The sequence below is a fragment of the Panthera uncia genome, chromosome D1 (assembly GCF_023721935.1).
Source record: "Panthera uncia isolate 11264 chromosome D1, Puncia_PCG_1.0, whole genome shotgun sequence".
NCBI classification, from domain to species: Eukaryota; Metazoa; Chordata; class Mammalia; order Carnivora; family Felidae; genus Panthera; species Panthera uncia.
In genome coordinates, this window is record NC_064808.1 from 56,382,107 (window position 1) to 56,407,671 (window position 25,565).

A 25,565-nucleotide genomic window follows, 5' to 3' on the forward strand; every position below is an offset into this window, starting at 1 on the left:
CTTCCTGATCCGATGGCCCCAAGCTTACCACCCCTGGGCCTGTTCTGTTGGGCAAGACGGTGAGAGGCTAGGTTAAGACACAGGGCAGACCAACATGGAGAATAAAGACCAGACGCAAGGGGTGCTTGTCTGTGTGTGTCGGCCCAGTGGGTGACATGGGGACAGATGTGCTGATGGGAAGAATTCTGGATTCCTGGGTTTGGGACATACGTCAGTAGTGAAGAACAGGATGCCCAGGGTGAGGACCCTACTTGTGACTCCTCCCTCCCCCTCTAGCAGGGAAGCAGGATCCTTTCCCTCCTGGAGCAACTCATTCCAGTAACTACAGCATGGGGGACATCTGAGAGGTATAAATTTGGGTTTAAATCCTGGCCCATCCCTTCTTAGTGACCCTGGGCAAGTCATGTCATTTCCAAACCCCAATTGTGCCATCTGAGAAATGAAGCTATAAGCATAGTAAGATCATATTTCGAGTCACATAAGCCACTCCACATCATGTCTGGAATGATGTAAGTTAGGACCCAGGTGATCAACGTACCCAGTGTCCCAGGAAGGTGCCTGTTATCCCATGAGGCAGTATGCTAGAAGGGTCACAAGGCAGGTGGGAACAAAGAGCAGTGGTGTTCAGAGGAGGGAGTGATGGTTTTCAGCCAGAAAGAGGTAGTGACAGGTGGGCAGGGCCACGAGGGAAGGGCAAGGTTTTGCAAAGGAGATAAGTACTCACCCATTGTAGGTTCTCTATTGCTGTATGGTGGGCTATGCCCAAACTGAATGGCTGAAGAAGCAAGGAGTTATTATTTTCCACAATCCTGTGGGTTGGCCAGGCTTCATGCAGCTGCGTTCCGTGGGGGCTGGGCCCACTGGGGAGCTGGCTGAGGTGGGCACGGGGCCCCTCCCCATACTGATGGGTCTTCAGCATTCAGTCGTGGCTGGATTTTGGAAGAATGAGAGCAAGGCTGCAAGATCTCTTAAGTCCTGGGCTGAGCAATCTGCACAGTCACTTCATCGTATTCTGTTGATCAACGCAATTCATGAGGTGCCCCCCCCCCACTAGTTTCAGGGGTGAGGAATAGACTCTACCTCCGCCTGGGAGGAACTACGAAAGGCTGGAGTTTGGAGAAGGGATTCTGTGGCCATTTTTGCAAACAATCTACCAAACAGTTGTAAATGAAAGCCTGCAGCAGAATTTCTGCCTTCCGCCACAAGTCTGAAGTTGGCTGTGTGCGGGTGACAAGAGCTGTAGTTCGTCCCCAGGGCCCCAGCTCAGCCTCTGCCTCTTGCCCCAATCTGTCCTCAGTTACGAGCCATGGAGAGCTGTCTAAAACACACATCTGGCTGTGTCAACCCCTACTCAATTCCCTTCTGTGGCTCTCCATTGTTCGTAGAGTTTGTATCAGCCTGGATCCCAACAAAGACCAGATGGCATGTTGAAGGCAGGATAATTTAAGGAGGGTTTGATGAGGGAACAATCTTCTGAGATGCATGGGAAACCACACAGGATGGGCAGTTACACGAACTGGTAGAGTGCAGTGTGTCACATACAGGGGCCATCTTTGGTCAGGGATCACGGGCCTGGCAGGTGACCCTGCAGGGCAGGAGCCAGGAGTGGGCATTCCCACCTTCCTCTCTCCCTCCCTCTTCTGCCAAGGTTCCTTATTGCCCAAACCCAACTGCAAGCTGGAGGGCACAATGGCCTGTGGTTATAGTCCACACCGGTAGGTCTCCGGGAAAAAGCTAGATGGCGACAGGTGGCAAGTGGATCTGGAGGGGTTGATGGAAGACAGATGTCCACCTTAAGGCTCAAGCTTCTTAGCCTGCCATTCGCCACTCTTCCACCATCTGGCCCAGTTTTCTCCATCCTCACGTCCCCTCCTCCCTTAGCCTTGGGCTCCCATCACACGGAACCATTTGCAGTTAATTGTACCAGATGTGATCTCTTTCCTATAGGCTCCGCCCATGCTGTTCCCTCTGCCTGGAATGCCATCTCCCTCACCCCTCCTCCCCCTTTTTCTGGGAAATTCCCAGTCCTCTTTCAATACTGGTTTCCTCTGTTCGAGGAAGTCTTCCCTAATGCCCCCGGTCGAGGTAGGGGTTCCCCCGGGGGCCCCAGACTTCCCCGTTCCTCAGCCGCAGCACTCAGCACCCGGGTGGCTGCTGGGTGGTCACAGCCCTGTGCATGATACTCCTGCCTCCAACAATCCCCCTCCAGTCTACCCACATATAGCACCTACCTCTGCTCTCTGAACAAAAACCCAGCTCCCTGAAAGGGTCTCCAATGTCTCAGGCTAATGACTATATTCTTCCTTGGCCTCTGAGGGCTACACCACGCTGTGTGCTGTTACACAAGGTAGGGCTGCCTGCCTGGTCACAGAGAGGGTCCCCCAGATGTGTGGGGCACAGTTTGAGCAGAGATCAGAGGACGGAATGCTATCCATGACCTCCTGGCCTGGCCAGGATGGGGTAAGAGGTGACCAGGAGATTTGAGAAAGGGAGTGGTGAGAGACTTGGGGGGGTGGCCAGAGGGCAGAGAATTCTCCCCTTTTCACAATGACCTTGGGTGTCGCATGTGGACGACGATAGCAGGACAAGAAAGGATAGAGCCTGATCTCGAGGGAAGGCTGCCCCAGACATCTGCCCAGACTTTGAGTAAAACATGGCCTTTTCCCATGTTCGTTATAGTGGTTGGCCTCCCCAGCTAATACCACGTGTCAAAGCTGCACCTATCAACGTACCTCCTAACTGACATCTCCTCAGGGCCCCTCAGAGCCTGCCTCAGGGGCCTCCACGTCGTGTGGGAAGACAGTGGCCCGACCCCAGCCCACACACAGATAGATTCAGACAGTCAGAGGATGACAGGATTTGGCAGGTGTAGTAGACAGGGTCAGAGGCCCTCAGGTATGGGGTGAGCTGGAGTCTCTTCTAGAAACCAGGCTGCCCTTTGGCCTGGGAAAAAGTTCTCAGATGCCATTACCCACAGAGAACAAAGGGCCCACAGGGCCCAGCCTGTCTGACACTGCTTTATGGTGACGGGTAGGACAGGGGTCAGCCAGCACAGCACTGCCAGCAGCCACGTGGCATGGGCCAAGTGCTGGCCTCACAAGGGGCCTGACCGGGCTTTGCAAGGGTTCAGGAGGAGGCTGAGACGTGAAGGATGGAAGCTGCTGAGTGAGCAGAGGCAGGGAGGATGGGCAGTGCAGGGCACACGTGGGTGATGGTCACTGTTGTGGATCAGGGGGCAAGAGTGAGGCTTCCAGGACGGGAGGCTGGAGCTTTAGGCTTTTGTTCGGCAAACTTTGATTGAGGGAGTAGTGAACAAGGTGGCCAGGTCCCCTGACTTTGCCTTGCCTCCTCTGTGGGGGGACTCAAATGTCCAGTCAAGGAGTCAGGAATTTATCCTTGAGATAGGGAGGAGACCTGGAAGGTCCTGGAGCTGGAGTGGGTCATGGGCAGGACCAGATGTCTTGGGTTGAACTGGGCATCTGTCTTAATGACCTCACTGAAGGGCAGTCAGCACGCTGAGCCACTTACTGAGAACCTAGTACATGCTGGGCTCCGGGGGGATGCCTTACACGCATTATCTCAACGATATTGACAGTGACGCCCACTCTTATAATAAATGAGGATCGTGTGTCAGGGAGGTTAAAGGACTTTCTGGAATCCTGGTCTCAGTGTGAAGGCCGTCTGCCCACACAGCTATTTCGTGCTGCTCCCACTCTGCCTAGTTCTTCTCAAACTGGGCAGGATGGCACAATGGAGGTGGCCGGGCCCGAGAAGAAGCAAGGCTCGCAGCACCCCTCCCGCCGGCTTGGCTGCGCCCCACCCCTCCCTGGGGCGTGGTTTCATCAGCTGTAAACGCTTCACCATAAATGAGGATTCAATAAATGCTGGTTCTTCCTCACCCCTCCCCTTTGGAAATGCCAGGAAGTGGATTTCGAAAGACCCGGTAGAGCGTGTGGATCACAAATGAGGTTTGGGCTTTTCTTAGAGTCTAACTCTCTGCCGTCACTCCTTGCCAGAAAACGTGTAACCAGTTGAAGTGCTATGTTCACCCAGTTACATCTTCAGTGAGGGAATGAATGGAAATAGACGGGCCCAAGCTCACCGGGGGAGACTAATTACTGGTATGAGAAGATTGTTGTGAATTAAGGTCCACGAGACCGCTCTATGGACTGCGAAGTGCTATATGAGGATTGGCGGGGGCTGAGGTCTTAGCCACTCATACACGGGTAAGCTGAGGGGGCTATGGGAAGGGAAAGGCTGGCCTGAGGGCACGTAGCTAGCAAGAGTTCAACAGGGGACTGGTCTCCGCTCTCATCCAGCGTTCTCTCCACTCTGCCTGGTGCAGGGGATACTGGAGTGCGCCACCCAGATGCACCTTCGAGAAAGGACACGCTGTGCCAGGTGCAGACAGCTGCCTCCACCAGGACACCGATCCGATGACTGATCCGGAAGGGACATAAAGGCTGGACCACTTTAGCCCAGATCAGAACAGCTCTGATGGGCCATTTCTGTTCCACTTCTCCCTCTGCCCAATTCTGCTGCCTTCCCTCCTTTCTGTAGGTGTAGACCCCAAGGGCCGACATCCCAGAGGCTAAGCAACCTCTCAGAGTCCACTTCCTGGGGAACATAACCTGTGACATCATGCACATATAAAGAGTTACATCTCAGTGTGAGGCTCAGAGAGATTCACTAACTTGCCACAGTATTTACATGGTTTTTAAGTAGTGGAGTCAGGATTTAAATCTAGCTCTGATGGCAAAGCCAGTGCCCTTTGCCTTATGAGTGAGATCCCCTGACTACCAGGTTGGGAAACAAAGGAAAGGATCAGAAAAATTGGATTTAAGCTGGGAAATTTAAAGTAACTCTATTCAAAATGGCACACCATTTTGGAAGACATTTTGGTAACTTTTTAAAAGTGAAATATAGGCTTAGTATACAGGACAACAATCATGTTTCTAGGTATTTACCCAACTGAACTGAAAACAAGTCCTCACATGGGGCCCCTGGGTGGCTCAGTTGGTTAAGTGTCCAACCTTTGATTGTGACTCAGGTCATGAGCCCAGGGTCATGGGATTGAGCCCCTTATTGGGCTCTTCATTGAGCATGGAGCCTGCTTAGGATTCTCTCTCTCCCTCTTCCTCTGCCCCTTCCCTGCTGGCACATGCTCCCTCCCTCTCTCTCTCTCTCTCTCTCTCTCTCTCTCTATCTCTCTTAAAATTTTTTTTTAATTAAAGTATTAAAAAGAAAAAAAACAAGTCCTCACAAAAACCTGTACATCAATATTTACATCAGCTTTATTCATAATCAGAAAAATTGGAAGCAACCAAAATATCCTTCAGAAAGTGAAGGGATAAACTGGGACATCCAGTACAGTGGAATACTACTCTGAAGTAAAGAGGAATGAGCTGTTTATTAATTCATACACCAACATGGATGAATCTCAGATGCATTGCGGTAAGTGAAAGAAGCCAGAGTGAAAAGGCTATTTGATTCCATTCATATGACATTCTGGAAGATGATAAAATACAGGAATGGAAAGCATATCAGCAGTTGCCAGGGATTTAGAAAGGGTGAGCTTTTGACTAAAAGAAGCACAGGGGAGGGGGCACCTGGGTGGCTCAGTTGGTTAAGCGTCTGACCTCAGCTCAGGTCATGATCTCACAATTCATGAGTTCGAGCCCCGTGTCGGGCTCTGTACTGACAGCTCAGAACCTGGAGGCTGTTTCAGATTCTGTGTCTCCCTCTTGCTCTCTGCCCCTCTCCCACTCGTGCTCTGTGTTTCTCTCTCAAAAATAATAAAATAAACATTAAAAAAAAGAAGCATAGGGGACTCTTTAGGGTGGTAGAACGGATCTGTATGGTATTGTACTGGTGTATAAGTGACACTATGTATTTCTCAACACCCACAAAGAGTAAACATTAATGTATAGAAATTAAATTTTAGAAACCAACCAAGGAGTCTGGGAATTCCAAGATGGAATGTGGACTTGTGAGAAAAGAATCTTAAACCTGTATTATAAATGTATGAGAAAACCTCACTGAAGGGAGGGAGTGGGGGGAAAAGGATGGTCCTAGGCAATCTTGGAAAATAGTGTTTTGACTGGAAGCTGTAAGACTAATGTTAAAATAAGTTGTAAATAAATGCCGTGCTGTAGTTGAAGTTGGATTTCCCTTGGGGATATGGGTTAACAATTTGGAAATGGCTGTATGGTACACTGAGAGTACACAAATAGGTAAGTGGATGGTGGGAGTCAGTTTTCTCACCGTTGGAGAGGGAGGTTACAGATACGCAAAGAAGGAAGGCTAGAATGATCCATGTGTAAGACATTACAGTGGGAGACATCCATATGAGTTCATGTTTAGTTTGATATAGATACAGATGTATAGATACAGAAATCTCTGTAAGTATGTATGTATGCATGGGTTAGCACACACACTTGTATTTCCCGGCTCTGTCTTCTGAAAATGCCTAGAAACAATGTCACCCCGGTAGCATTCTTGGGCAGGAAAATACAAGATGAGCCTGAAGCATCTTGTAGTGTCAGAACGTAAGGAAGTGCTCAAAAGATAAAATGATGGGAGCATCTCAAAGGAACACAGGGACCAAATGGAAAAAGCTCCCGATGGCCCTGGCTGGAACAATTCAAGCAACAAGACCAATATTTGGATTATGTCATTTACATACATTATATGTATGTAAATGTATACATTTACATGTATACATGTATACATATACATGTATATGCATGTATATGTATACATTATATACATTTACATGATTGAATAATAATAAATAGATGGGGGAGAAGAGCAAAATTTCTCCTACAGAAGAATCCCAAATACTGAATGTAGATCCTCGGCCCTCAGGGAGGTGGAACATAACCCTCCCCACTTGAAGTGGGGTATGCTTAGTGGCTTGTTTCCAAGAGTAGAGTATGGACATAGTTGGGGACAGGGGAGAGAAGGTGAGTAACTTTACCATGGAAAAACCTGGCAAACATCACATCAGCCTGGTGACCGAGGTCAACATCAGTTGGAAGTCACGTTGGCATTATGTGCCCTTGATACGATGTGATGAGAATGGCACCTCACTTCTGTGGTCCTCCCCCCGCACCCATAACCCCAACCTGACTAGGAGAACAACATCAGATAAATCCAAATTGAGTGACCTTCTTTCCGCAAGATACCTGGCCAGTACTCCTCAAAAGTGAAAGTCATCCAAAAACCAAAGACAATCAGAGACAGTTACAGACCAGCAGAAGCTAAGAACACATGACCGTTACCTGTACTGTGGTCTCTTGGATGGACAGATAAAGATCATTAGGAAAAGCTCGTGAAGTCCAAATAAAGTTGGGGATTGTAATAGTAATGTACCAATCTTGGCTCTTTAGTTGTGACGAATGCACAATGTAACGTAAGATGCTAACAATGAGGAAGCTTGGGGGGGTGGTATATAAGAACTCTCTAAGCTGTCTCTGCAACTATTCTGTCCATCTAAAACTGTTCCAAAATTCACAAGTTTATTTAAATTAAGAAAAATTGCCGTGGGATGTCTTAGCAGTTTTCTGAGGCTGCTGTAACAAATGACCGCACATTTGGTCACTTGAGAGCACAGAAATTTATTCTCTCACGGTTCTGGGGGCCAGACATCTGAACTTAGTTGCACGGGTGTCAGTTTTCCAAAAAAGTCCACGGGGCTGTGCTCCCTCTGGAGACTCTAGGGAAGAGTCTGTTTCCTTGCCTTTTCCAGCTTCTAGAACTGTATAAATTCCTTGGCTCATGGGCTCTTCCTCCGTCTCCAAAGCCAGGAGAGGGGCACCTTCAAATCTCCCTCTCTTTCTATTGTCACATCACCTTCTGCTTTCTGTAGCTAGTAGGATCCCTCTGCCTCTCTCTTATAAGGATACATGTGATTGTATTCGGAGCCCATACAGATAACCTAGGATAATCTTCTCATGTCAGGACCCGTAATTTAATCACATCTGCAACTTCTTTTTTTTTCCCCATGTAAGGTAACATTCACGGGTTCTGGGGACTAGGACCTGGATATCTTCCATGGGGCCGTATTTTAGCCTATTAGAGATACCAAACAAGTTATGCATTCTCTCCAAAGCCTCGGGTTCCTCATTCAGAAGTGATGTATGCAAATATATGTAAATGAGGAGGCCCGATCTGCCGCTACTGCTACCTGTGGAAGGCAGGAGCCTGAAGAGCATCCTGTCCGGGGCAGAGGAGTCCTGATATTATTCCTTCCCCACGTGCTCCGCACCCCCCCTCCGCCCCCAAGTTAATGAGGTCCGTGGTGAGGACGTGGGAGGATCGGGAAAGGAAACTCAGCTGGGAATCCTAAGGCTTGGGTCCAAATCTCAACTGTCAGCAACTTGCACTGTGACCTCGAACAAGTCACTTTCCATATCTAGGACAGAGTTCGACTCCACGAAACACGTGGACGTTAGCCCTGCCCTGGGAGAGGGCTAGAGAGAGGCCTCAGGTTCCTCTTGCCCTGAGATGTTATGATTACAGATGTTCATGCTTCCTATTGGCCGCAGGATCTCCGGCCCCTCCTAGTAACCAGAGTACGTTTTAACCAGAGGCCCCTGGAAGCGGTGACCTCTCTCACGGGGGGTGGCAGTAATGGTGGAGGTTCAGATCTGTGATGTGTTGCGGGGGGAAGAGGGGACAGAAGAGCCTCCTTTGTGTCTCACTTGCTTCCACCCATCAGCCTAGAGCAGGTGTCTGCATACTACAGCCTGTGTTTGAATGACCCGGGAGCTAAGAGTGATTTTTACAGAGGACCATTTGCAGTCAGTCAGATGGTAGGACACACCAACTTTGAGCCCCCATGAAGTGAAACGTCATCCTCCAAAAAACCCCACTCTTCTTCTTACCCGACCCGTGTTACAAAAAAAATGGTGCTCTATTATTTACTTTGAGGTTTGTCAGTTAACCTTTGGTGGAAATGTGTTTCCCCTCGTTTCTTCTCTTGGTTTCCTACATAATTTCTCTGATTTGCCTCTTGGCCTGCAAAGCTTCTGCCAGCCCCCACTCGATGAGCTGCCCTATGCTCCATCTCAAATCTATCTTAAGCCATCCCCAGATCCACCTTGCACTTTGGAGCCCCAAAGATCTTCCCGTGTAGGTCTGACACAATCATTTCCCTGGTTAAAATTTCCCAGTGATATCTCCATGCCCTCTGGATGCCTCCTTGGGCTGGCTCACAGCAGGAGTGCGGCTGCTGCCTTCCCTCTGAGCTACTCCTACCCTCCTCTGGACTTGCTGAACTTCTTCCAGTCCCCGAGGGCACTTCGCTTCTCCTAGTGCCAGCATTTTGCACAAGCTCTTCCCTCTGCCTAAAATGCCTTTTACCCTACTCCCTTCCACCCCAATCCAATTCCTCTTGGTTTTTTAAGAGTCGTTTTATTTACTCTTTTTTTCCATTTTTATTTTTGTCTTTTAAGAGTCATTTTAGACATCACCTCCTCCGAAAGCCTTCCCTGATCCCACCCCCTCCAGGCTTTTAGTGTCTCCACTGGGCTTCCTCAGTCTCCCGTTTCCTTAAAGCCCAGCACTGATCACACTTTTTAAACGCTTGTGACCTCCACTAGACTGGGAGCCCTCCAGAGCTGGGGTCAGTCTGATTCTGTGCTGATGGCCTTGGTTTTCAATGGCAATGATCCCACTGGTTCCTGTCACTCGGGGAGAAAGTGGGCTACATGTCAGGAGCCCCAGTTCATTTTCTTCCCTGGACCACAGATCACCACCCATGCAGCAGAGGCCCCCTGGCCCACTGATGGACAAAGGCTTGGGTCAAAAGTGGGAGTGGAACCTTAGGGGACAAGAAGGGGGCAAGGGAGGCAGCAGCTAAGCTTCTAGACACTTCTATCAGTGGTCTACAAGCAACCCAGCCTGACACGAGCCTGGGCTGTGGGACGGGTGTGATCCGGACTTGATAGCCAAAGGTCAGTCTTCAGTGGCCAGCTGCAGCTGGCCTGGCTTTGGATCCTGCCCATCCCCCTACTTTGCCCTCCCCTGAAAGTCAGGAATAGAAAGGACCTGGCCGGCCATGCTTTTGCGGCAAGCTCAGGAATGTGTGTGCGCAAGTGAGTATGAATGTCTACGGACGTGTTTCGGAATGTACGTGGGCGTGAATGTACGCACCTGTGCATGAGTCTGTGTGTGCCTGTCTGTGTGCACTGGTGCGTTTGCTTCCATGCACACTCACACAAGTGTGTTCCTGTGCCCCATGTGTCTGAGTCTGCAGGACCGTGTGCGTGGTAAAGGCAGGAGTTGAGGCAGTAGAGGAGTGTCAAGCCCCTTTAAGCACCCCCCCCCCCCAGCCTGTGACATCTGGTTCTTTGAGGCTCCCCTGTATCCTCCATTCTCATGCCAAAGCTCTCACTCGAGCAACAGACTGCAGGCTCTCAGTCTATCAGCACCTTCACCCCTGTTCTCATCCATCTGGTACTATCGGGGAAGACCCTGAATCTGAAATGTTACAATGAATCCTGAGGGTGGTGTGGGGGACACTGTCAGCGCTCGACCAGAATCCCTTTGATCATTGCCGTGGGCCCCATTCCAAGTTTCTGTCAATTTCTCCTCCTAACCACCTGCCCTGCCTTGGGCTTGCTGGGGACTACTTTTCCCCACAAGCAGAGTATGCCAAACACTTGGGAGTTCACACCTCCCCCCCACACACACACCGCCCTACCCCAACCCCGATGACCCTTGGCCAAGACCAACTGGCGAAAGAAAGCCCAGCCGCCTTGCTCTAAGCTGCAGCACACATGGGAGCATTTTTGCAGGATCCCGCCACGGCTGCTCCTGGTCTGGAATCACACCCTGCTTAGCTTCTTGTCCTACTGCCCCAGCTCCCTCTCCAGTTCCTCCAGTGGGCATTCCTTCAATAAACCAGTCTTACAGGGGCTCCTCCTCTCAGGCTCCGCGTCTACCCAACACAGGGAGATGGGCTCAGAAACCACTTGGTCCAACTATCTCCCCCACCCCACTGAACAAAGGGTGTTGAGGCCCAGAGAGGAGATGTGTGTCTCCAGACTTTTCCCCTCGGGCATGCTGTATTCCTGTCCTTCCTCTCTGCAGCCCCACCTAGCCACCACACTCCCCACCTTGCCTGCAGGTCCGAGGCCCTATGGGGACACTGCCAACTGCCTGGGGCTGGGAAGTTTTCTTTGGCCTGCTCGGGTCCCCCATTCCTGAGAGTGTCCCCTTAAACCATCATCTCTTCTTGGAAAATAAAGCACCCGGAGTCAGAAAGGAGGAAGAAAGAAATCTTCCAAGGTGGAAGCCGGCCAGGCAGAAATCGCTCTGCCAATACCCTTCACCACACTGCCTCCGAGAGTGCACAACTAGAAGGCAGATGGGGCTCCAGTGGACAAAATCTAGACCTTCTCTTTCTCAGATGAGGCTTCATTTGGTAGAAAGGTACCATTCTCAGTATTGGAAGACCTGGATCCCAATGACGACTCTGCCAATGCCCGGCTGAGCAACTTTAAGGGAGTCAACTGACTTTAAGGGACTCAATTTCCCCATCTGTGGAAGGCTATTTATGGAGCACGGTGAATCACGGCATTCAGAGCACAAGATTCAAGCCCCAAACCCTCTTCTTATGTGCACGGCACTCTGAATGAGCCAGCTCCTTAACCTGTCTGTGTCTCAGTTTCCTCATTTGTCACTGGAGATGATGGCAGGACTGGCCCCAAGGTTTGCCATGAGGATTAAATGGGCTCACACACGGGGAGCACTTGGCAGGTCCCTGGCACACAGAAAGCTTTGGGTAGCTGAGGGCTATTTGTGTTCAACCCCAGGGTTGCAGCACTAGCTGGGCCCTGTGGCCTCACTGACTTGACACAAATTCCTTTGTAAAAAGCCCGTGGACAAGGTCCAAAGGGAGCACCATCTGGTGAAAGGAGAGTTTAAAGGGAAAGGGCTTCCCTCCTCTCTGTCCCCGCTGCACTGCCTCTAATGCCTCCCCTGGCTTCAGAAAGAAGACACAGTGTCCCTGGGAGCTCCAGGTCGGGGCTGGGTGCTTCGTGGGTCCTCACAACAGGTTGGCTAGTCCAGGTAGGGATGGGTATGTGTCTGTGTGTCTGGCAGGGTCCGCTGAAGGGCACAGCCAAGGAGAAGTTTTTCACGTCTTCATTCAAGAGGACTCTCCTGACTTTGTCAGGCCAGGAAGTGGCAAAGGAGGACACCCGCTCTGTCCTGGAGATGCTCGCGTCTGGCCCCAGGGGAAAGGAGCAGCTCCAACTACTGGCCCCCCAGACTCCCCGCTCCCTGCTTTGATGGATCCTACCTGCCCTCCCACGGAGGGAGGCACAATGTGCTGGAAAAATGCAGGGGAGCAGCACCTCACTACCTGGAGTTCATGGAAAAGCATCGGTTCAGGGAGTCTGGATCCTGTGTTCCCGCTCGGCTCTACCTTGACCTCACTGGGTGACCTTGGCTTAACCCCTCTTTGGCTCTCACTCTGCTATCAAACTGGAATCAACAATCCCGGACACACACACCCAAAGCAGCCCTCGTCGCAGCTACCTTCGATCCTGAATGCGAGTGAATTTCGAGGACGAAAGTGCTCTGTTGAACACGAGGGCTCTGATCACCCCTCTCCTGTGGTTTGTAATTCAGAGAAGTAGGCACCTCGATGTCTGTGGGCCAACGGCTCCAAAACTCTCTCTTGGCTCCCCCCTCCGCCCCCCTGCTCCCTGACACAGATTCAACCAGTCCCCACCTGTCGGTTCAACCTGTGCTCCACAGAAGGATGGTCTGGTCCAGAGTTGGCCAGGGACTGAGCAAAGGACACACAGCAAGTGGAGGCCTGCTCACCCCTTCCCCAGGCCCAGGCTACCTGGCCTGCCTGGCAGATCCTCTTACCAAAATAAATGGATCGATACTTCATTTTACCCCGGATAGTGGGTAGTAGAAGGAACCTTGGAGACCGTCAAGAGTCACAGTGACAGTGGTGTTACTTTTAGCATGGTGCTGCTACCACTACTACCACTGGCTAGTGTTGTGCGCCAGGCATCACAGAGACAGGTAGGTCTTATTATCATCCACGTTGGGCAGATGAGGTAACTGAGGCAGAGACAGGTGGAGTAACTTGCCTGGAGTCACTCTGTTGTACGGGCTGGGGCTGGGACTCAGCTGCAGGCAGTCTGATCTTCAGCCCCCACCCTTACCTCTCTTCCAATGGGACTGCGTTGTACATGTGGGGAGACAGAGGGGACGTGTTCAAGGCTGCGCCGGAGGGACCCTCAGACCCTAACAAACGGGCCCTGTAGATGGCAAGAGTGAGTCCTAATGAAGCGCTGTTCTGCTCCTGCTCAAGTTCATGCTTGGAGCTCTTCTGCTTGGAGTTCACACAACAGGCCCCCCCAAGACAGGCCGCGCGAATGCCGTCACTTTGGGCAGGACACGGAAGAAAGGTGGCTGCTAAACAAGGAGGTAGGAAGAAATCAGGTAAACTCGTGATGTGTCTTAAAGGTCTAGTGAGGCCCCGGCATGTCGGCTGGAAATAACCGAGAGCCTCGGAGAGAAGGGGAGTTCAGACTGGTTGCAGCTCTTCTCCACAGGCCTCTGCCAAGCACTTGCAAGAAAGACTGGGTGAAGCACTAGAGAGGACTGCCCTCAGTGGCTTTGGGCAAGTCAAAAAACCCCGATCCCTTGTTCTGACCCCTTCCTGACACTTCAAAGGCCTAAGCCCCCAGGGAGGGGACAGAAACCATTTTGTTCCTGGTCTGGGCAAAAACACATGGCCTCTGGGAGAAGAGTAGAAGCAGAATTCATCTGCTTCTTGGGGGAGGGGTAGGAAAAACCTTGCTGCCTCCAGGACACAGAGGCCAAGATCCATTGTTGTCATACAAAACCTGGAAAAAACCCTCTCCCCTGGGAGAGGACAGGAAATGTCTCTCGTCTAGGAATCCTGCAAAGATACCAAGCAGAGGTGGGCTACCACCGGGAGAGGGGCAGGAAACCCTTTCCTCTACAAGACCAACTGCAGATACAAGGCAACAGATAGTTGTCATGGGGAAGAGGCTCAGGAATGCTGAGATAACCCTTCCTCCAAGACCAAGGTATACAGGGCCTGCTCAAGACCCAGTTGAACCTGCACAATAGAGAACTCAGTGAACCCGCCATGACCCTAGCACAGGGTAACAAGCCAACAGCAGTGTTCACTCAGGGGGGGTGAGAGCATGGAGACAGCTGCCCCCCATGGCACAGGACTACAGGGACTATAGGCAACTGAGAGACGGTTAAGAGCACTCAGAAAGCCTTTGTCCAAATTTTAAAATTTGTGCTTGAAAGGTCACTATAAAGAAACTGAATAGTTGGGGCACCTGGGTGGCTCAGTCGGTTGAGCATCCAACTCTTGGTTTTGGCTCAGCTCATAGTTTGTGAGTTTGAGCCCTGCAGTGGGCCCTGTACTGACACCATGGAACCTGCTTGGGATTCTCTCTCTCTCCCTCTCTCTATCTGCTCCTCCTCCACTCTCATGTGTGCCTGCTCTCTCTCTCTCTCTCTCTCTCTCTCAAAATAAATAAAACTTTAAAAAAAAGAAACTGAATAGTCAACCCACAGAATGGGAGAAAATATTTGCAAAGCATATATCTGATAAGGGACTGATATCTGTAATATATAATGTTTATAAAGAACGCTTACTACTCAACAATGAAGAGACAACCCAATGAAAGGACCAAGGACAAAGGATGTGAATAGATATTTCTCCAGAGAAGATGTAGGAGTGGCCAGTAAGCATGAGAAAAGGTGCTCAATATCCCTAGGCATCAGGAAAATGCAAATCAAAACCACAGTGAGGTACCACTTCACTCTCACTAGAATGGCTAGAATCAAACAGAAAATAACAAGTGTTGGGAGGAGGTAGAGAAATTGGATCTCTCAAATACTGCTGGTAGGAGTGTAAGATGGGGGAGGCACTCTGAGAAGCATCTAGTGGTTCTTCAAAAAGTTCAACACAGTTACCGTTTGACTCAGCAGTTCCACTCCTAGATATAGACCAAGAAAAAGGAAAGAATGTTTATGCAAAAAATAAATTAAAAAAAATTTTTAAGGCTTATTTATTTTTGAGAGAGAGACAGAGACAGAGTGTAAGCAGGGGAGGGACAGAGAGAGACAGGGAGACACCGAATCCAAAGCAGGTTCCAGGCTCTGAGCTGTCAGCACAGAGCCCGACATGGGGCTCGAACTCACAAACTGCGAGATCATGACCTGAGCTACAATCAGATGCTTAGCCGACTGACTGAGCCACCCAGGCACCCCTGTTTATGCAAAAATTTGTACATGAATGTTGATAGTGATAGAAACATTATTCATCAGAGCCAAAGGGTGGAAATAACCCATACACCTGTACCAACTAATAGATAAAGTATAGTACTCATACAATGGAATGTTATTTGACCACAAAAAGACACAAAGACTGTCTTAATCCATTGAGGCTATTATAACAAAATACCACAGACTGGCTAACTTATAAACAACACAGTTCTTTTTCACGGTTCTGGAGACTAGAAGTCCAAGATGAGGGTGCCAATGTTGATTGGGTTCCGGTTGCAGACCAATGGCTTCTTGTTGTGTCCCCACAGGGTAGAATGGACCAGGTAGTTCTCTGGTCTCTTACGAGGACATTAGTCCCAATGAGGAGGGCTCCCCCCTCATAAATGAACCACCTTCCCCAAAATCCACCTACTACCATCACCTTGGGAATTAGGTTTTCAACATTTGAATTTTGGAGGAACACTCACATTTAATCTCTAGCAAGGAAGAACCTTAAAAACATGCTAAGTGAATGAAAGAAGCCAAACACAAAGGATCACATATACATGGTTCTATTTATAGGAAATGTCCAGAAGAAGTAAATATAGAGAAATGGAAATAGAGGAGAGGTTGTTTAGGGTTGGGAGAGACGGGGGGAGTGGGAAGCGAGAGGTAAAGGGTATAGGATTTCTTTTTTAAAAAATTAATTGTGAGGCGCCTGGGTGGCTCAGTTGGTTAAGCGTCTGACTTCGGCTCAGGTCATGATTTCACGATACGTGAGTTTGAGCCCTCGTCGGGCACTGTGCTGACAGCTCAGAGCCTGGAGCCTGCTTTGGATTCTGTGTCGCTCTCTTGCTCTGCCCCTCCCCTGCTCATGCTCTGTTTCTGTCTCTCTCTCAAGAATAAATAAACATTAAAAAATTTTTTTTAATTAATTGTGGTCAAATACACAGAACATGAAATTTACCGTTGTAACTTTAAAGTGTACTATTCAGTGGTATTAAGTACATTCACAGTGTTGCATAACCAACACCACTACCCAGTTCCCAGAACTTATTCATCCCCCCAACGGAAACTATACCTATTCTCCCTTCCCTCCAGCTGCCCTGGCAACTGCATGGTATTTGTTTATGTTTTTGTTTTTGAGGCAATAAAGATGTTTTGTAATTAACTGTGGTGATAGTTGTACAATTCTATGAATATACTAAAATCCACTGAAATGTACACTGTAAATTGTGAATTGTATGGCATGTGAATTATATTTTAATAAAGCTGTTGAAAAAAAGAAAGAAAGAAAGAAAGAAAGAAAGAAAGATAGAGAGAGAGAAAGAAAGGCTGAGAAGAGCCCTCTGACATTCCTCTAAGCACAAGTTATAGGAGGCAATCACTGGAGACATTGGAAACCTAACATGTCTTAGGGGCACCTGGCTGGCTAAGTCAGTGGAACATGTAACTCTGGATCTCAAGGTTGTGAGTTTGAGCCCCATGTTGGGTGTAGAGATTACTCAAAAATAAAATCTTTTTTAAAAAATGTTTTAACATTATTTTATTTTTGAGAGACAGAGAGAGACAGAGCATGAGCGGGGACAGGCAGAGAGGGAGGGAGACACAGAATCCAAAGCAGGCTCCAGGCTCTGAGCTGTCAGCACAGAGCCCGACGCGGGGCTCAAACCCACAAACTGTGAGATCATGACCTGAGCTGAAGTTGGACGCTTAACCAACTGAGCCACCCAGGCACCCCAAAAATAAAATCTTTAAAACCCAGCCCAGCTCCTGACCAGACTGACTCCAATATCACATGAACTGTCTAAAAGAAAAAGAGGCATGCCCGCTTCCAGACATAAATTCTATTTGCCACAGTTTCTTCTCTTTTTCTACACGATAGTTTGCATTCCATCAAAAAATAGGACATATTTATTTAAAAAATAAAAAGAAAGAAAAAATCCATTATCAAGAAATAAAACACAAAGCAGAACCAGACAGAAAGATGACAGGAACTAGATGTTGGAACTATAAGACAGAGACATTAAGTATAATTATTAAGCGAAGGATTGAGAGGAAACAATAGGCAGCCTGTAGAAACAGATGGGAGATTTTAACACAGAGATGAACACTGTAAACTAGAAGAATCAAACGAAATGTTAGAAATAAAAAATATATATATCAGAGATGAAGAAATCCTTTGATGAACACCCAGCAAACTGGAAACAACCAGAAAAGAACCAGTGAATTTGAATCTAGGGCAGTGGAAATCATCCAAAATGAAACCTACAGAGTAAAAAGAGTGTGGGTGGGGAGAGAGAACACAGCATCCAAGAACTCTGGGATAATATCAGATGGTCAAAATATGCATGTAATTGGAGTCTCAGAAGGAAAAAGGAGAGGGAGGAAGGAAGAGAAAATATTCAAAGAGATAATGGCTGAAAATTTTGCAAATTTAATGAAAGATAACAAATCACAGAAGCAGGAATTCTAGAGAATATCAAGCAGGACAAATACAAAGCACTTACACACCAAGATGCACAGATCAACTTTCAAAAACCAAACTAGAAAGGAAATGTGAGAGGCAGCCAAAGAAAAAATGAAATATTATATAAAAAAGGACAAAAATAATTATCACTGTGGATTCTTGTCAGAATCTGTGCAAGTCAGAAGACATTGGAGTGACATCTTTAAAGTGCTGAAGGGCAGACCTATCATCTCAGAATTCTATTCCAGTGAAAATACCTTTCAAAAGTGAAGGTAGCAATGCCCGGGTGGCTTAGTCAGTTAAGCATCCAACTCTTGATTTCAGCTCAGGTCATGATCTCACGGAGCCCAGCATGGAGCCCTGCATGGGGATCTGTGCTGTCAGAGGATTGTTTGGGATTCTCTCTCCCTCTCTGTCTCTGCCCTTTCTCCTGCTTGTGCCCCCCCCACTCCCCCTCAAAATAAATAAACTAATTTTAAAAAGTGAACTATAATAAAGACTTTTTAAAAACAAACTGAGAGAATACATTGCCAGCAGACGTGCACAACAAGCAACATTAAAAGACGTTCTTTAGGTGGAATGCATATAATAGCAGATGGAAACCTGGATTTACACAAAGAAATGAAGACTGAAGGAAATTGTAAAACAATAACAAAAAAAGGTAAATATCAAAAAACTATTCTTATTCTTAGTCACTTTAAAAGATCAGTGATCGTCCAAAGCAAAAATAGTAACAACATACAAAGTTTATAGTATCTGTAGAAGTAAAATATATAAGAAAAATAGCCCACAGAATAGGAGTGAGGAAATGGAAATATACCATTGTAAGACTCGTTTGCCTGTACATGAAATGGCACACTATTATTCAAAGATAGACTGCTTAAGTGCAAGATGTATATTGTGAACCCCAAATCAACCACTAAAAACTTTTTAAAGAGGTACAGTAGTAGAATTGAATGGAATTATAATAAAATGCTAAATTAATCCAAAATAAGGCATGAAAAGAGAAAAAAGGATATGGGATCAGATATCAAAAATAGAAAACCAGCAAGGGAGTGTGTTTAAATCCAGCCATGTCAATAATTATATAAATGGTGAACGATCTTGTTAAATATCCAATTAAAAGGCAGAGATTGTCAAATAGGACTTTTTATTTTTCTTAGAGAGAGTGCTAACAGAAAACGTGCAGAGGAAGAGGGAGAAAATCTAGAGCAGGCTTCAAACTCAATTACAGAGGCCGTTGTAGGCTCCACCCCATGACCCTGGGATCACGGCCTGACCCGAAATCAAGAGTCAGAGATTCAACCAACTGAGCCACCCAGGCGCCCCTGGATTTTTTTTTAAAGACTCAATTATATGCTGTCTATAAGAACCTCACTTTTATGTATTACTTTAAGCACCTCACTTAATTTATTTGTTTTTGAGTGTAGTTGACACACAATGTTACATGAGTTGCAGGTGTACAACATAGTGATTGGACAAGTTCACACATTATGCTGTGGTCACAAGTGTAGCTACCAGCTCTCACCCTACAACACTATTATAGTATCACCGACTACATCCCTTATGCTGTGCCTCTTATTCACTTGACTTATTTCCATAAGTCATTCCATAACTTACATTCCATAACTGGAAGCTTGTATCTCCCACTGTTCACCCATTTCGTCCATCCTCTGCTCCCCTCCCCTCTGGCTACCATGTTTGTTCTTTGAATTTATAGTTCTGATTCTGTTTTTTGTTTCTTCATTTGTTTTTTTAGATTCTACATATGAGTGAAACCATATGGTATTTGGCTTTCTCAGTCTGACTTATTTTACTTAGTATAATACCCTTAGTATGATACCCTCTAGGTATGATAGCAAGATCTCATCCTTTTTGATACCTGGGTAATAGTCCATTGTATACTTACACTACATCTTCCTTATCCATTTGTTTACCAATGGACAGTTAGGTTACTTCTATAACTTGGCTGTTGTTAATAATGCCACAATAAACATAGGGATGCATATATCTTTTCAAATTAGTGTTTTCATATTCTTTGGGTAAATACCCAGTAGTGCAATTACTGGATCATATAGTATTTCTATTTTTAATTTTTTGAAGAACCTCCATACTGTCTTCCACAGTGGCTATATCAATTTACATTTCTACCAACAGTATACAAGGGCTCCTTTTTCTCCACATCCTCACCAACACTTGTTATTTCTTGTCTTTTTTATTTTAGCCATTCTTACAGGTGTAAGGTAATATCTTATTGTGGTTTTGATTTGCATTTCCTTGATGATGAGTGATGTTGAGCATCTTTTCAAGTGTCTGTTGACCATCTGTATGTTAAGGACCTCACTTTAAATATAAAAACATACAAAAGGGTTGGAATAAGTCACACCATGCAAACACTAATCAAACACTAATCAAAAGAAAGTTGGTGGCTATATCAGGCAAAGTAGATTTCAGAGCAAGGAAGATTACCAGAAATAGAGAGGGATATTATACAATGATAAAGAGGCCAATTTGTCAAGAAGACATAATAATCCTAAACAAACAGAGCCTAATAACATATCTTCAGAACACATGAAGCAAAACCTGATAGAATTGAAAGAGAAAATAGATAAAACCACAGTTATACTTGGAGACTTCAAATTTCCTCTCTCCATTCAGTAATTGATAGAAAAATTAAACAGAAAATCATAAGGATATAGAAAACCCAAATAACAATATCAGACAACTTGACCTGACATTTATAGAACACTATATACAGCATCAGCAGAATAGACACTTGTTTCAAGCGTACATTAAAGATTTGGGGGGAAAAATAAAGAGATTTGCCTAGACAGACCGTATTACCATTTTCTGTCCATGAAACAAACCTCAAACAATTTAAAAGAATTGAAATCACATGAAGTACATTTTCTAATCAAAATGGAATCAAACTAGAAATCAATAACAAAAAGATATCTGAAAGATCCCCAAATATTTAGAAACAATACACTTCTAAATAAACAATGGGTCAAGAAGAAAGTACAAAGGAAATTTTAAAATATTTTGAACTGAATGGGGCACCTGGGTGGTTCAGTCAGTTAAGCATCTGACTCTTGGTTTCGGCTCAGGCGTTATTTCACAGTTTGTGGGTTCAAGCCCCATGTCAGGCTCTCTGCTGGCAGTGTAGAGCCTGCTTGGGATTCTCTTTCTCTGCCCCTCCCAACTTGCACTGTCTCTGTCACTCTCAAAATAAATAAATGAACTTTATATCTATATGTAGATACAGATACAGATATAGATATAGATTAGATATATAGATATATCTGAATGAAAATGAAAACACAACCTATCAAAATTTATGGGATGCAGCTAGAGTAGTTTGTAGAAGGAAATTTGCAGCATTAAATGCTTATGTTAGAAAATAAGAGGGGCATCTGGGTGACTCAGTCGGTTAAACATCTGACTTTGGCTCAGGTCGTGATCTCACAGCTTGTGAGTTTGAGCCGCATTGGGCTCTGTGCTGACAGCTTGGAGCCTGGAGCCTGCTTCGGATTCTGTGTCTCCTTCTCCCTCTACCCCCCTCCCCCCTCACACTCTGTCTCTCTCTCTCTCAAAAATAAATAAACATTAAAAATTTTTAGAAAATAAGAAAGGCTTGGAATCAATAATCTAAACTAAAGAAAAAGAAGAAAATTATATCTGAAGCAAGCTGAAGGAAGGAAATAATAAAGATAAGAGTACAAATAAATGAAATTGAAATGAGAAAATCAGTGAAACTGAAGATTGTTATTGGAAAAATAAATAAGATTGAGAAAACACTAGTCGGATTGGTCAAGAGAAAAAGAAAAAGAAAAAATTGTCAATATTAGGAATGAAAAAGAGACATCACTACAGATCCTATAGATAGTAAAAGGACAATTATGAACAAGTGTATGCCAATATATCAGATATCTTAGTTGAAATGTCCTAATGAAGAGGTCTCAGAGTGGTCAAGCCATTTCTTTCTCCCTCTGTGCCTGGCATAATACTGAAGTTTGTGCAGACAAGAAGGGAAATGCAGACCACAGAGTGTCCAAACTGCTGTAGAGAACAATCCTTTAGGCTCAAAGGGGATAGCTTGGCAAAGGCCACACCAAGCTAGCTGCCCCTGTTCAAATTCCCCTGAATTTATTTTCAAGCCTGAGCCTCTTTCTCAATACCAGGTACACAAGAAGGGAAAACCATGACTTAATTCTGGGGATTGCTCAATGGCAGTGTTGGAAAATCCCCAGATTTAAATGATCCTTCCTGCCCAAGCCACCTCCACAGCACCGTCTTAATATAGGACTGAGGGGTAGCTAAAAACCTGGGCTCAGCTTTTCTCATTCTCCCTCTCCTTTTCCTCCCTTTCTCCTGTCCATCCAGGCCCAGATGAAATAGGACAAATGTGGGTTTGTCATCAGACCAACTACAATACCAGTCTCAGCCCTTTTCTCACTAAATATCACCTCCCTAAACTTCAGTTTCCTCATCTTTAAGACTGTTGTGAACTCCCATTTCCAGGGTTTTGAAGGTTGTAAAGGATGCATATACAGTGTTATGTACAAGGTCAGGGCTAAATTCATATCAATCTCTGGTCTCTTCCCTATAAGACCCCTTTTTGAAAATTCCAATGAGGACTGTACTCCTCTTCTTAATTTGACCTTAAATTTCAAAAGCTCTAGGAGGTTAAGGACATGGTCTGATATCTCCTCACCATTATATCTCCAGTATCTACACGGGCCTTGGCAAAGAGAATATATGAGATAAATGTACTGAATGAGTGAATAAATGAATGAATGAAACAACAGTTATTTTGGGTGACATGAGATGTAATACAGAATCCTGCATTGTATTTTCCAAGTCCCAAGAATGCACAAGATTGCAGACGCAGGGAGTGGACAATGAAATGAATAAGATTCAGTCCTTACCCTTGAGGAAGTCAATACATTTCTTTCTGATGTCTTCCCTATACCAGGTCTCATGTTAGGTGCTGGGATCTTTGAATCAGCTTTGTCTCTGTCTACAGTCAGATGGGAGAGGGAGGAACCCAGACAGATAGATTAATTTTTTTTATGTTTATTTATTTTAGAGAGAGAGACAGAACATGAGCGGGGGAGGGGCAGAGAGAGAGGAAGACACAGAATCCAAAACAGACTCCAGGCTCTGATCTATCAGCACAGAGCCCGATGCGGGGCTTGAACTCACGGACCTTGAGATCAGGACCTGAGCCGAAGTCAGATGCTCAACTGACAGAGCCACCCAGGCACCCCGACAGATAAATTATACAAATTGTTTCTCCAAAATGTGGGCTTCTCCAAACTATGTACTTGGCCAAGCTGTGAACTTCAGAAGGCAGAGACCCTGTCCTATATACCTCCAAATTCCCAGCCTAGGTCCCAGTGTTAAAGTGTAAGTGAAAATTAAACAAACAAACAAACAAACAAACAAACAAAACCAAAAAGCGGATTTGATTGTAAAGAAGGCTTCTTGGAGGAAGAAATATAAAGATAGGAAGGATGGGCAGGATGTGGAAAAGGAGAGGCTTTTCAGTTGAAGAAGGGAGAAGAGCACTTCAGTTCAAGGGCACTTCAGTTCGAGAGCATAGTGTGAGCAAAGACCCAGGGGAAGAAAGTACATTCCAGGACATAGACAGTGACCTGATGTGACCAGAGAGCTGGATCCATATCAGATAGAGGGATGAAGGGAGACTGGAGAATGTAGCGGGGACAAGATCACATGAGGCCTTGAATGCCATGTTAGGGAGCTTGGGTCTCATCCTAAAGCTATGGGAGCCACACACAAGAATGGCTGGATTGCATGTTCCAAAGATCACTCTGGGGATCAGTATGGAGCACAAGGATGGAGAGCAGGGACCAATGAAGAGGCCAGTATAGGTGTCTGCAAAGGAAGTCTGCAAAGGAAGGTGGCATGGCCCAGCAGAGAGAGAGAGAATTTATCCTGCTTACTGAGGGTAGAGGTGTCTGTAAGTATGTTTCTAGATATGCATTCTTCCACAGAGGGTCAGCCTAATAAAATATTTCAACCCTACTCAGTTTCATGACCCATCATACCCAAAACCTGGGGCAGGCCCAGCATACTAAAGAAAGAGGCTGAAATACATCTAGCCAATGCCTGACTTTATATTTCTTAGAAAGAGGGATTCAACACTCTTCTGAAGGCTTTCAGGGTCATCTAATCTTGGTTAGCTCATCTAAAATATTTGTTTTCCTGTCCTTCTTTGTGTCTCTTGCATGCTTCGTGTCAAAATCCTTGTATAGGTTGCTGATTTAAAAATCCCCACAAGGCCGGGCTGGGAGTGGAGCCTACAGTCACCAGGAAGCCTCACTCTAGGATGAGCTTCTATGTGAGACAGCTATTTCTCCCTAGCAGGGCCCGTGCTTGCCTGCTCGCCACACTACATACTCAACTATGCTGATTCCATGGGCCTGGGCCTAGGCCAGCTTGGAAATCTAGCAAGGCCATTGGAGAGGGAACTGGCACACTAATACCACTCTCTCTTGGTGACTCAACAACCTCTCCTGATAACCAATGTTTCCTTTTCTCAAGGGGCACCAAACAGCCTTTATTTTTTTCTAATCTTTTTTTTAAAGTTTATTTATTTATTTTGGAGAGAGAGACAGAGAGAGACAGAGAGAGAGAGAGTGAGAGCACAGGGTAGGAGCAGAGAGAGAGGGAGAGAATCCCAAGCAGGCTCCGTGCTGTTAGCACAGAGCCTGACATGGGGCTCGAACCCACGAACCACGAGATCATGACCTGAGCCAAAATCAAGAGTCAGACACTTAACTGACTGAGCCACCCAGGCACCCCCAAACAGCCCTTAAAATATGCAGTTTATTCTGTTGACCTGATAATTGGCCAGGAGTTTTCAGCTATTATAGAGCCTAGGCTCTGGAATCAGACTACTTGAGTTTAAATTTTTTTTTTTTTTAATGTTTATTTCTGAGAGAGAGACAGACAGAGTGTGAGCTGGGGAAGGGCAGATAGAGAGGGAAACACAGAGTCTGAAGCAGATTCCAGGCTCTGAGCTGTCAGCACAGAGCCCAATGCAGGGCTCGAACCCATGAACTGCGAGATCATGACCTGAGCTAAAGTCGGACGTTTAACCGACAGAGCCACCCAGGCACCCCTAGCCTACCTGAGTTTCAATCCTGGTTCTGCCACTCATTAGCTGTGTGACCCTGGACAAAATTTTTTTTAACCCCTTTGTGTCTAAATTTCTTCTTGTGTAAAATGGGGCTAATTATAGTAGTATTTCCTCCATAGGGCTGTCATGAGGCTTAAACAAATCCACACAGGTAAAGTAGCTAGAATAGTAGCTGGCAAGTAGTAAATGCTCATTAAAGTTTAGCACCGGTTACTGCCTGTTATGGTTCATGACACCTGCTGTTTCTCCTTTTAGAAAAATCAAAACTGCTCGAGCTGCCCTCCAGTCTCCCAGTGCTTCTCCAGCTGAACACTATCGTCACACAATATTTCTGGTCTCCTTTGACTGGGCCTCTGCACCTTCCAGAATCCTTGCTCTCATTGTGGTTTTCCGTTGAGAGCTTTGGTTCATGCTGAGATGCTTGTCTTTTCTAGTGTCCTCTGGTCTCACTGGTTTCTCTGGGCATCTTACTCTCCCCTCCTCCATTATCTTTGTTCATAGGTTCTAGGACAGTTGCCACACTTCCAGGTGAACCTGTCCTCCTGATTCTTATTGTCGATCATAATACTTCTATGGATAACAACATCTGTCAAATACTGCAAATCCTGTCAAATGCCAGGCCCTGTGCTGGGCACTTTCCATTCA

General features: G+C 46.3%; 2 protein-coding genes across 3 annotated transcripts in view; one reads left to right on the forward strand and one right to left on the reverse strand.

The window, feature by feature from the left end:
* Positions 1-25,565, forward strand: part of RPS3 (ribosomal protein S3) — a 780,806-nt gene that overhangs the window by 299,038 nt on the left and 456,203 nt on the right. The window lies entirely within an intron of this gene.
* MAP6 (microtubule associated protein 6) overlaps positions 1-25,565 on the reverse strand; it is a 160,360-nt gene that overhangs the window by 129,944 nt on the left and 4,851 nt on the right. For both annotated transcript variants that reach the window (XM_049619567.1, XM_049619561.1), the window contains exon 3: positions 725-929. The gene's annotated coding sequence lies outside the window, so the exon portion shown is untranslated. The remainder of the gene's footprint in view (positions 1-724; positions 930-25,565) is intronic.